At 40.3% G+C, this 12,716-nt stretch overlaps 1 protein-coding gene across 1 annotated transcript in view; it reads left to right on the forward strand.

Moving 5' to 3' along the window:
* The first annotated feature begins 7,119 nt into the window (after positions 1-7,119).
* alpi.1 (alkaline phosphatase, intestinal, tandem duplicate 1) overlaps positions 7,120-12,716 on the forward strand; it is a 42,162-nt gene continuing 36,565 nt past the window's right edge. Inside the window, exons 1-2 of the mRNA XM_044129346.1 lie at positions 7,120-7,198; positions 8,812-8,867. The gene's annotated coding sequence lies outside the window, so the exon portion shown is untranslated. The remainder of the gene's footprint in view (positions 7,199-8,811; positions 8,868-12,716) is intronic.

Raw genomic sequence — 12,716 nt, forward strand, 5'->3', positions numbered from 1 at the left:
GTGACATCACGCTTTTCTGTATTACATCACAAAACTGAAATCTGGAATTTTAGTTGACGACAAGAGACGTTCAGTCAGTGAAGAAGAGTTCGACAATTCAGACTGCTGTTAAAAATGTACGGAGTGCTACAACAATGGATGAAAGCTATAACAAAAGGACACAGGAGTGGGAAGACATATGTAAAGGGGTCGATGCATTAGGTTTACATTATCAAGACAAATATAAAAAACTAAGACGAAAAAAGGACAAGATATGCTGTCCCAATTTATTTAAAAAAATTGAAGAACTTGAGAAAAAACTTGAATCTCTCGATGTAGCTATAAAATCAAGGATTAGTACATTAACGGAGGTAGGACAAGAATGGGAACAGCTAGAAAACACATTGGAAGATTCAAAAAAGACTTTGGTGGAACTTAAGGAAGAGGCAAAAAGGAAGGAGCAGCCTAAGAAACCAAACCTATTTTTAATTGTCTTAAAACATATGGGAATAAGCATTGTAGCAGGATGTGGCTTAGGTCTGATGATTGGGGGGGGCACTAGGTGTGTTGAGTTTTGTATTTAATGGAACTGGAGCACCACAGCCGAGATCAGATACCTCTGGACCCTGAGGTTGGTCAATGGGGCTCGTTACTGGTTGGTTACAGCCCTGGTTCTGGTTCCAGACATGGAAACAACCCTAGTTCTGGGTCTGGTCCCAGTCTTGCGTCTGGTTCTGTTTCCAGCCCTGGTTCCAGACATGGACCCAGCCCTGGTTCTGGTTTCAGGCATGGACCAAGACCTGGTTCTCGGTCTGGTTTCAGAGATGGAATCAAACCTGGTTCTGGTTATGGTCCCAGCCTTGGTTCTGGTTCCAGACATGGACCCAGCCCTGGTTCTGGTACCAGTCCTGCCTCCAGACATGGACCCAGACCTGGTTCTGGTTCCAGCCCTGGTTCCAGACATGGACCCAGCCCTGGTTCTGGTACCAGAAATGGTTCCAGCACTGGTTCTGGGCCTGGTTCCAGACATGGACCCAGCCCTGGTTCTGGTACCAGTCCTGCCTTCAGACATGGACCCAGACCTGGTTCTGGTTCCAGCCCTGGTTCCAGACATGGACCCAGCCCTGGTTCTGGTACCAGAAATGGTTCCAGCCCTTGGTTCTGGGTCTGGTCCCAGCCTTGGTTCTGGTTCCAGAAATGGTACCAGCCCTGGTTCTGGTTTCAGACATGGACCAAGACCTGGTTCTGCGTCTGGTTCCAGAGATGGAATCAAACCTGGTTCTGGTACCAGAAATGGTTCCAGCACTGGTTCTGGTACCAGTCCTGCTTCCAGACATGGACCCAGCCCTGGTTCTGGTACCAGTCCTGCTTCCAGACATGGACCCAGCCCTGGTTCTGGTACCAGTCCTGCTTCCAGACATGGACCCAGCCCTGGTTCTGGTCCCAGCCTTGGTTCCAGACATGGAACCAGCCCTGGTTCTGGTACCAGAAATGGTTCCAGACATGGAAACAACCCTAGTTCTGGGTCTGGTCCCAGTCTTGCGTCTGGTTCTGTTTCCAGCCCTGGTTCCAGACATGGACCCAGCCCTGGTTCTGGTTTCAGGCATGGACCAAGACCTGGTTCTCGGTCTGGTTTCAGAGATGGAATCAAACCTGGTTCTGGTTATGGTCCCAGCCTTGGTTCTGGTTCCAGACATGGACCCAGCCCTAGTTCTGGTACCAGAAATGGTTCCAGCACTGGTTCTGGGCCTGGTTCCAGACATGGACCCAGCCCTGGTTCTGGTACCAGAAATGGTTCCAGCCCTTGGTTCTGGGTCTGGTCCCAGCCTTGGTTCTGGTTCCAGAAATGGTACCAGCCCTGGTTCTGGTTTCAGACATGGACCAAGACCTGGTTCTGCGTCTGGTTCCAGAGATGGAATCAAACCTGGTTCTGGTTCCAGTAATATTACCAGCCCTGGTTCTGGTTCCAGACATGGAACCAAATCTGGTTCTGGTTTCAGACATGGACCAAGCCCTGGTTCTGGTTCCAGAAATGGAACCAAACCTGGTTCTGCGTCTGTTTCCAGCCCTGGTTCTGGTTCTGCTTCCAGACATGGACCCAGCCCTGGTTCTGGGTCTGGTCCCAGTCCTGCGTCTGGTTCTGTTTCCAGCCCTGGTTCTGGGTCTGGTCCCAGCCGTGGGTCTGGTTCTGGTTCCAGACATGGACCCAGCCCTGGTTCCGGCCCTGGTTCTGGGTCTGGTCCCAGTCCTGCGTCTGGTTCTGTTTCCAGTCCTGGTTCTGGGTCTGGTCCCAGTCCTGCGTCCGGTTCTGTTTCCAGCCCTGGAACCAGGCAGTGGTGGAGAAAGTACTCAGACAATGTACTTAAGTAAAAGTACAAATACACAGACAAAAATTTACTCAAGTAAAAGTCAAAGTACCACATTATTATTTTACTTAAGTAAAAGTAAGAAAGTACAAGCTTTTAAAACTACTTAAGTATTAAAAGTAAAAGTACTTGCCAACCATAATACCTAATGGCTTATATAATGTCATTAAGTGTACCTATCGTATTTAGTTTTAATAAATCAGTAATGTACCATTTTAATGAGCAATGCTGCAGATAAAGCATGTTTTTATTGTGTTTACCCGCTGTGACAGTTTAGATTTAGATATTTTATTCTATGCATCAGAATTCCAGGGATGACCTGCAGGGTTACATGTAATTAGGCAAAATGAGAGAAATTATTATACCTTTGAAATGTTTTATTTAATTCAAAATAAACACGTTCAAAAGAAAATTGTTTCCCTGAAAAAAGGGACTTTAAACTGACCTAACAAACATCAAGCGATTTGGAAACATCTAGTCTTTCGTCCTAACAAAACATGAACTTAACTTTTTTGCCAGCTATTTTGAGAGAACTCTTAACAGAAAGGGGCTGAGGACATTCAATCAAGGAAGAGGAGTCCAACTTGGAACAGCCACATAATGTTCTGTAGCATCTGTATATGGGTGCACCTGATCTGAATGAAATTGGTCCCCCCACATTCTTCAAATCAGACAATTGGTGTCAAACATTTGTGCTGTTTATGCAGAATTTTTTTTTTGTTTGTATTGCTTACCTTTGAAGATATTAATGAGCGTCTAAAGGTCCAAAGGTCAACCAGTCCCCCACCCCATTTACGAAGTCAAAATTACCTTTAAACGTCCATTGATATTTTCAAAGATAAAGCAGGAGAAACTCAAATTTTGCTGCACAAAACATTTGACATTGATTTGAAGAAAGTGTGGGGGTCAGCTTCAGTCAGCCAACTCTAATCATAGCACCACATTAACTTCTCATTTTAACATCACGGCAAGAATTTCTTGTTCAGCTTAAGCAGAAGTTGGTTCTCAAAGTTTTTAGAGTCCAGCCTGGCTCTTTTGGGTGAGAAAATTTGTCCTGCTATACTGAAGAGTCTTTCGCAGGCTGCTGAGGCGGGCAAAGGTGTGTTTACTTTTAAAGACAAATTAAACACTGCCGGAACTGACTTGAGAATATCCATGGTATCACTTGTGCTGGCCAAATATGCATCTAGCTGTCTGGTAGTCTCTTGAATGTTGCTCTTAATGACTCTGAAGTAGTCCTCCTCATCTGATGAGCTTGAGTTGTTCCGAACGAGTTGCACTGGCTCTTGATCCAGGTTTGTCTTGATGTAGTCCAGTCCTATACAGAACAATCAAAATTAATACCACATAGGAAACATAATTCATCAAAATTTTATAAATGACACATAAATGTCACCAATATACTTTTAAAACCACAAAGTAGTGTTGAGACGCTTATCCAGGGTTGCACGTGTACTCATGCACATACAGCTGTATTTCACACATAGTATGTTTCATTTATGCACAGAGAGCTTTTGGAGGAATGGAACTTGACCTTGCATGTTTCACTTTCAAACAAAAGGCTTTCAGTAGAAGTGAAACTTAAGCTGACACCATGATATCATGGCATTCCTTAGCTGACGTAGTTCATCAGACGACCAATAAGGCGTGTCTTAGATATAAAGAATGGATCGTCCGTTTTTGATCAGATGCTGTTCAGTCCCGGTGTATTCACATCACAACAAATTAGCCTGTGAGGGTAAGCGTCTCTTTCTTTTTAGCGCTAAAAAGAATAAAATAAGTAAAGTCTGATTATTTGTGTTTGACTGATTTTCTGCACGTGTGATCACATGCTTCCGATTCATCGATAGTATATTTGGTTCAATAGTAGGTCTTAACAACTACATATATATGACCATAATGGGTAGCACCTACAATTTTGCTCCTCGGTGGTATGAGAGGAACAAATAAGGAAGGTGAAGACTGGATATAATTTATTCAAATCATAAACTACTATACACTATGTAATGCATAAAATTTTTGATTTATAGGTAATATTTTCTGATGACCAGGAACTGTTCTTTGAATTTGACAACAATAGAGTATTTAAAAAAAAAAAAATTAATGGCCATTGAGGAACAATTTATATGATTTACCCATTTTCAGCATGTCATCATTGCTTGTCCAGGATGTTCGGAACTTTGGAAGAAGAATCGCTCCTGCAATGAGTTCAGGGTCAGCAAGCGCTAACATTTATTTAATAACCAGGACGTGAAGGAGTTTAGCGTCAACTTATATGTAACATTCATGGCGGGAGACGTGATCACGACCGCAGTAATCACTGTTACTTGCAAGTTCATGCTAGCTTATAATAATATACAGTAATCGTATTTATTTACTGCAGTCGAGTTCAACAAAAAGCTTGCTAAGATTACATAAAACTTCACTAACACAAATTAATTTAACATCGATAGCGTTTAGCAACTTAACTTACCTCAATATGTTTTTTCAAATTTGATGGTGAATTTTTGAAAGATAGAATTTCATGCTTTCGGGGAAGGCAAAGGCGGCATTGGAATCTCCAGGAAGCGTTTTTTGACCCAGTTATTTCAAAGAAATCTTTTAAATAAGGCCATGGGTGGGGCAGGTCTTCTGGAGGATGACTATCCTTGGACTCCATTCTGGGAGTTAATGATTCTGCAGGTCCTGCGTACTGTGCTGCTCTTCTTGAGGGAGGGCCTAATGGTTATTTCCCGCTTTGGATTGGTTCAGCGGACTGATTCTGCTCTCGCCATTGGATACTTTCAAACTAACGAACAAATCAAAAAACCGAAATGGGTCGAAACGCTGTATAGAAATGTAGTGAAGTAGAAAGTACAGATACTTACTGTTAAATGTAGTGGAGTAAAAGTAGAAAGTATCCATTATTAAATCTACTTAAGTAAAGTACAGATACACGGAAATTGTACTTAAGTACAGTAACGAAGTACTTGTACTTCGTTACTTCCCACCACTGGAACCAGGGCCCTCTCATTATGTAAGACCCAACTCTCCAGTTGATTCAGTAATATGTCATGGTCAACAGTGTCAAAAGCTGCACTGAGGTCCAACAGAACCAGCACTGTGGTTCTCCCACAGTCCGTATTTATATGGATGTCATTGAACACTTTTACGAGGGCAGTTTCTGTGCTGTGGTGAGACCGGAAACCAGATTGGAAGGAGTCAAAGCGGTTGGTTATCGTTAGGAAGCTATTTAACTGTTTACACACAACTTTTTCAATAACTTTGCTGATGAATGGGAGGTTGGAGATCGGCCTGTAATTCTGCAGTAGTGATTTGTCTAGATTGATAGATTAAGCATTGATAGATTGTCTAGATTGTCTAGATTACATAGATGCTAACTGATATTCTATAACATGGAGTGTGTAACTGGGGATGCCATCTTTCATAAGTTTCAATAAGAAACGCCCATTGCGGCTTCTCATGTAGATTATGAAAATTGTGAAATTAAAATATGAAAGCCAATAATTTCATTTATCCTAATGAACAGACTGCGATGGACTGGCTACCTGTCCAGGTGTACCCCGCCTCTCGCCCGCTGCTGGTGCGAGATAGGAACAAATCATATGCACTACAAATGGCTTTCCATATCGCTTCGGGACGTAAAATTTATTTGCCAAAATACCGGACTATTCCGTACCTTGTAGACAATTCCATATTTTATAGGGTGGATGGCATCTCCAGTGCTAACTAAATAGGCTACTTAAATTTTCTCAATAAATATTTCATTATTCCACTAGCACGAAGCTAACGTAGCTTGGAAAGCTACAGTTATATGAACCGATAACTGAACATCCACTTACCTTGACTTCTCTGCACTTGACGTCGAAAAAGTCTTCTTGTTGCAGAGAATAAATTATTCTCTGCAACATGTATTTCTTAATTCATGTCAAGCTCGAGTTGCAGCGCTGAATATTGTTAAAAACACGAACATTTGAGCTGGACTGATCTGACACTGGACCACTGAATAGCATAATCAAGTAGCCGAAGGCTAGAATGCCTTAGAATATCCGCCAAAATGTTACGTAAATCTGACGTTTTGACTAGACAGAATGCTAATTCAAGATATCAGTAATGTCATTTTGACTAGTCAGAATGTCAATTTAAGATATCTTAAATGGAAAAGCTGAATAATTCAAGATATCTCAAATTCATTTAGAGATATCTTAAAAGGAATTTTGACTAGTCAAAATTACAATTCAAGATATCTTAAATTGAGTTTTGTCTAGTCATTATTTGCATTTAAGATATCTATAATTTAGTTTTCACTAGTCAAAACTACATTTCTCCTATCCAAAAATACATTTAAGATATCTTGAATTATGGTGTAATTTGAGATATCTTTAATTAGAATTATGACTAGTCAAAACTAAAATTGAGATATCTTGAATTTACTTTATGACTAGTCGTAATTTAATTGTAGATATCTGAAATGTGTATTTCAGATAGTCAGTAATTCATTGTAGATATCTTGAATTGAAGTCTCCATACAACTGAATGGTAAATCTGACGTCATTTCGACTAGTCAGAATGTAATTAGAGATATCTCAAATAGGTATTTTGACTAGTCAAAAATATAATTAGAGATATCTTAAATCGCTAAAACGTCTAGTCATAATACAATTTGAGATATCTGGAATGTAAGGGCGGCAAAACCGAATTTATGTTAAAACGGCTTGCCATAGTGGCTTCGCTTCCAACGTTTTTCTGATGACGTTTGTTTTAAACTCCGAAGCTTTTTCCCTTCAAGTGCAAGTGCAGCTCTGTTGCCGTGCTGTGGACTCACATTGCTTCAGCTCTTCTTCGCAAAACAGGTAAAAACACTTCTTAGAAAACTGTTTGAAGTTAAGCCTTAGTCTGGAAATGTAAATTTTATATAGAGTTAACGTAACTTATAGCATTATAGCATGAGCTCGTTTGTGCTGGTTAGCCTGGTAAAATAACGTTACCTTTACATTGCTAACTCTGGTGTATTATCTTACTGGCATATTGCAACGTTCTAAGTTACGTGTCTGTAAATGAGGTGAAAGATAGGAAAATATGATGGTGTTATTGTTTGTGCTGGTTCGGAATTAACGTTAGCTAAGGTGCTAATTTTACCGAAGGTTTTAGCTTGACTTTTGCCGCTAAATCTTCCTCGAGCGACTAGCTTCGGGTTGAGATAAGCTCAGTGGGTGAGTGTCTGTTAGCATTGTTGTTACATCCTTTGTCGAACAATATAACGTTAACTGATAATTGATCCCCCTTTATTTTTTTCTTTGTTTTACATCTAATAACTGTTCATTTGTTTAAACAATGACCTTGCAAATGTTAAAAGTGCAGATTAGCTAGGTCAACAAGGATGAATTCTAACATTCTTTTTTTTTTCTTTCTTTTTCTTAACTCCTAAGCTTTTTCCCCCCAAGTGGCTATGCAGTTCTGTCCTGCTGAGTGCTAACATAGCTTCAGCTCTTCAAAAGACAAGACAACACGTAAAAAGACAGCTCTTCAAACATATTTGAAGCCACAAAATAGTCTGGAAATGTAGAGGAGCAGCTAACCCAGGGATGGGCAATCCTGGTCCTCGAGGGCTGGTGTCTCTACTTCAACACACCTGAGTCAAATAATGAGGTCATTAGCAGGACTGGAGAACCTGACTGCACTTGGGAGGTGATTCAGCTGTTGGATTCAGGTGTGTTGGACCAGGGAGACATTTAAGAGTTGCAGGATAAAGTAGTTTCTCTTATTGTTTGACTTGGTTCAGCCACAGTGGCAGGTGGACAAAAAAGTTAATTTCCAACCCTGTTCACATATTTAAACCATTCTCTTGCAAATTTAAAGTTAAGTCAATAGTAACAGGTGCAACTATGTACAGGTGTAAATTCTGCAGCATTTGTACTTCAGAATTTAGAGAATTTTGTAGTCATGTGAAGAAACATCAACACACAGCTAATTATCGGTTTGCATGTGGAATAGAGCAATGTCTGGGTTCCTTCAGAACATTTTCTGCATTCAGGTCCCACATGCACAGGAATCATCACCATTGCAGAACTCAGACTGAACACACTCAGTTCAAGGGTAATCTTGCTTGTGGGGTTGAAGGATGTTCCTATGTGGCAGAACAATTTTCAGCATTGTGCACTCATTTGAGATTTCATATTAGAGATGGCAAGAAAGTTGTCTGCCCCTATAATGACTGCCACAAATATTTCAGTATGATCAGCCAGATTGGTCCAGCGTGAATCACTAATTTAGCTGCAGAAGCAAATTGAAACCCATTCTACTAATATTCTAATATGTAATCAAAATCTCCAATTTCGGGAACCTAACAAAAATCACACAAAGTTCAAAGGCTCAAGCAAAATGGCCTATATTCAAATAGATGGATTTGGAATAAAAAAAACTTCTCAAAGAGGAACAATAAAATAATTTTTTCTCTGTTTTTCAGGGCAGGGCAGCCATGCATATCTTAAGGATGGTTGTGGTGAGCTGGTTTACTATCAAGTAAGTGATGAGCTTTGTGTTATTGTAATGTTTTTCATCACATTTCCAAATCTGTAACTATATATATATATATATATATATATATATATATGTACTCTGTGTTGTTGCAGTGCAGCAAACCTCAGACAGTATTGTATTGTTTCCCCATGATGTCTGGCTCTATTGTGACATGTTCTGACTGTATGCTAAAGTTTTGTTTTTTTATATTTCAGTGGGTGCTGGGGAAGCAGCCAACTTCGTTTTTGATACGTTTTACTGTGATGAAGTATACGTACTTCGTTACTGGAGTACGTGTACTTTGTTACGAAGTAGTAGAAATACGAAGTAGTATACGTACTTCGTTACTGGAGTACGTGTACTTTGTTACGAAGTAGTAGAAGTAACGAAGTACAGCAACGTGTACTTCGTTACGAAGTACTTTGTTACAAAGTAGTAGAAGTACGAAGTAGTAGAAGTAACGAAGTATGTCTACTTCGTTACGTCACAACACTGTTGAACTCTGCCTCTTCTATGCTCTCTACAGAGTTGCACTGTTGTCATTGCCACAAAATACCTTAAGATATTCAAGTGTTACTTCATCTTTGCCTAAATTGAAGATTGGAGAATATAATGTGACTGATAGAAAGTGCAATAATGGAATGCTTATGTAACACAGTAGAGAAGGGTAGTATATATATTTTAGATAAATGGGCCAATAGGTTCGGCTATCGGAGCACAGTGGAGTGTTTAAATGACACACAAAGGCAGCTGGATGTATTTACAGAACTGGCTTTAGTGACATAGAAAACACACAATTTTTAAAATTACACACAATAAAATGCATAAAATAATAACAATAACACTTGGCCAAGTGCTAACTCTTGAGTTTCAAATATTTTGGTGCACCCTGGTAATCTGCACTCTAAATTGTTAGTCAACAAATTAATCAAATTTATTTCCAATTTGGTTTAACTCAACATCGTTCACATGAGGAGAATTTCCACCACAGCAGTTTGTTATAATGTCTGAAATAAATCGCTCGTATTGTCCAAAATTTTTAAAAAACCAATAAGAATAAAGAATGTCAGTCGGTGGTCACACATAACCAACTGTGTGTGAAGATGTGTATTACATGCCTACCACACCGCAGGGTGCAGCAGGACTCCAAATGGGACAGACGAAATCTGGTTCTTTCTTTAGGTCAGTGTTTCTCAAATAGTGGGGCGGCACGAAGCTCAATCAAGGACGGTGTGTTTAACCTCGGGAACATGCTTTTTTATTTTTTTATTTAGATTTTTTTGACTGTCCTAGAATAATGTGCAATTGCACCTCCACTACATTAGGGGGCAGTGGCGCTCTCATTGGCAGAGTGTGTGCAGGGAACATTCGCTCGGGGGTGTGGGGGTTTGCGCGCTTTGCACACAGCACATAGTATGAGTATGAAGTGTAGACACGAAGTGTAGCAGACCTTCAAGTGACACCATGGAAAAATATTTAACAGGAACAAGAAGACAGGCGAAGAGAAACGGAGATAAAGAGACAAACGAAAGTCTTCCTAAAGCTAAGATGAGGAAATATGACGAAGTGTATGTAGCGCTTGGCTTCACTGTGACTACGGTGGGAGACGAAGAAAGACCGGTGTGCTTACTGTGTCTCAAAATGTTGGCAGCGGACAGCATGAAGCCAAATAAATGAAGGCGTCACTTAAAGACATTACACCCCAATCACGCTGATAAGCCGCTTGAGTTTTTTCAGCGAAAACGTGCCGAATATTGCCAACAATCATCCCGCTTTGTGACTGCTACTTCAGTAAACCAGCGAGCGTTGTTGGCATCATTTGGGTGATTCTCATGAACCCAACCTATTGAATGTCTTAGAAAATTTTAGGGTCATACTCATAAAAAACTCAAAATAATTCACTTTTATTTGGACAATCATTATTTCTAATATTTGGCACAGATCATTGTTGGCTACCAAAATAAATTTTTTTATGTTTTTTAACTGTATTTGGAGTCACAAATTCATTGCCGTAATGTGTCCCAAGGGGAAAAAAATGATTTCGCCTCAATTTATTATTATGAATAATCCAGCAGGTTTATAAAAAAAATATCATAAATTTGTTTAAATATACATAAATTAATAAAATATGATAATATATAATAATTTCCTGTTAAGTAATTCAGAATATTGTAATAAAAGTGAGTGTCCGGAGGTTCAACTCTCATTACCGTTGCACCGTGTTCAAAGTCCTGTAATATTCACAGCATTTTTTAAATAAAGTTTTTCTGACCCATGATGCACCACAAAGAAGAGAAGACAAAGATGGCTACAAGGTAAGATTGTTTGCACTCACCTGACAGAGATATTGGGGCTTTTATTGGAAAATTTCCATTAAGCTTTATTTAAAAATTACACACTAATCCTGTGTGTAACAATGGTTAGTTAAAATCAGTTATAAAATGCCCAAAACACAAGTAGTTCTAAAGGCCAGCTCCTTCCAAAGTGTTCTGCCATAAATCAGCTGCTCTGGCCTCATGTGTTCCGTTCCTATGGTAATGGCTCAGCTGCTAACTGTCATGTGTGTGTGAGACAGAAAGGGGGAAAAAAATTTCTATCTTTATGAGACACCCAGCCAATTAATATGGAAAAAGCACTCCGAACAAACCTTTGCCGTTCAGGAACCGTAATACATATTTGAAAACCGTTTGAAGCGTATAAGAGGGCTATTTGTCGTCTCCGATAGTACCGCAATTCAAATTTTTACCTCATTCACAGTAATTGCAGTGATGAGACAAAAAATAGTGCAGAAACTTTTCAGAAATACATGGAAGTGAACCTGGGAGAGCGTCAGTTACCCTGGCGCATGATTTCACTCTGAAGCACCTTGACAGAAAACCGTAAGCGCTAGAGAAATATCGAACACATTTTACCGGAGCAGGCATGCGTATCAATGTCATGACCGAGTTTGATACCAATCGGGCGATATTTGTGGGCGTGACGGCGATTTCAAAATCGCTTTGGGTTCAGAAATCTGCTTAAATTCTCACTCTACTGGAGCGGCAGTTGGTTTCAGTTATGGCAGTTGGAAATTTTGCTCGTTTTTCGCTTTTTACTTCGCCATCGTAAGTCCGATTCCTTAAACATAATAGCTCCAATGCCGGGATCGAGCCGCACGTTTTGTTACCACTTTTATGGGTGGGCTCGCAGCGGTACGAGCCGCATTAACGGTAACGGAAGAAGAAATTATAACTAGAAAATTCCTGAAGAAATTTAACTGTCTGGCGCCTGCCAAAGTGTGCCCGTCGGTTTGGACCCAGCGTTCTGATGCTAAAAGTTTGATATGTATAAATTTGATAAAAATAAAAATATAACTGAATTAGCATCAGTTCATTTTTGTTTTTGGAGTTAAATGTGTCAATGATGCTCTGATGGCACATTAGAAAAGCAAAGCAAACAGTCATGTACCTGCTCAGAAACCTCTTCCCCGTAGCGGAGAAGGGTCACAAAGTGTTCACAGTTTCGTCCAAGTAGGTCATAGTACACCTTCTTGCCTACGTAGACTTCAGCTCGCTGGAGGATCTCAGCGGTAGGCAGAGGTGCGTGGTGGTTATCGTATTTGTTATTTATACGATAACGACACTTCCTCACCACCTCTTCCAGCGGCTGCACACGGACCACACCCCTCCTGCTGAACACAGACTTGACTCGCAGTTTCTTTCCAGAGGGTCATAAGGCACCTTCTTGTCCATGAGTTCTGCTGCTCGCTGGAGGATCTCAGGTTATCGTATTTATTGTTAATCCGATAAGAATCCTTCCTCACCACCTCTGCCAGCGGCTGGAAACGGACCACACCCCTCCTGCTGAACACAG

This window comes from Gambusia affinis, linkage group LG10 (genome assembly GCF_019740435.1).
Source record: "Gambusia affinis linkage group LG10, SWU_Gaff_1.0, whole genome shotgun sequence".
NCBI classification, from domain to species: domain Eukaryota; kingdom Metazoa; phylum Chordata; class Actinopteri; order Cyprinodontiformes; family Poeciliidae; genus Gambusia; species Gambusia affinis.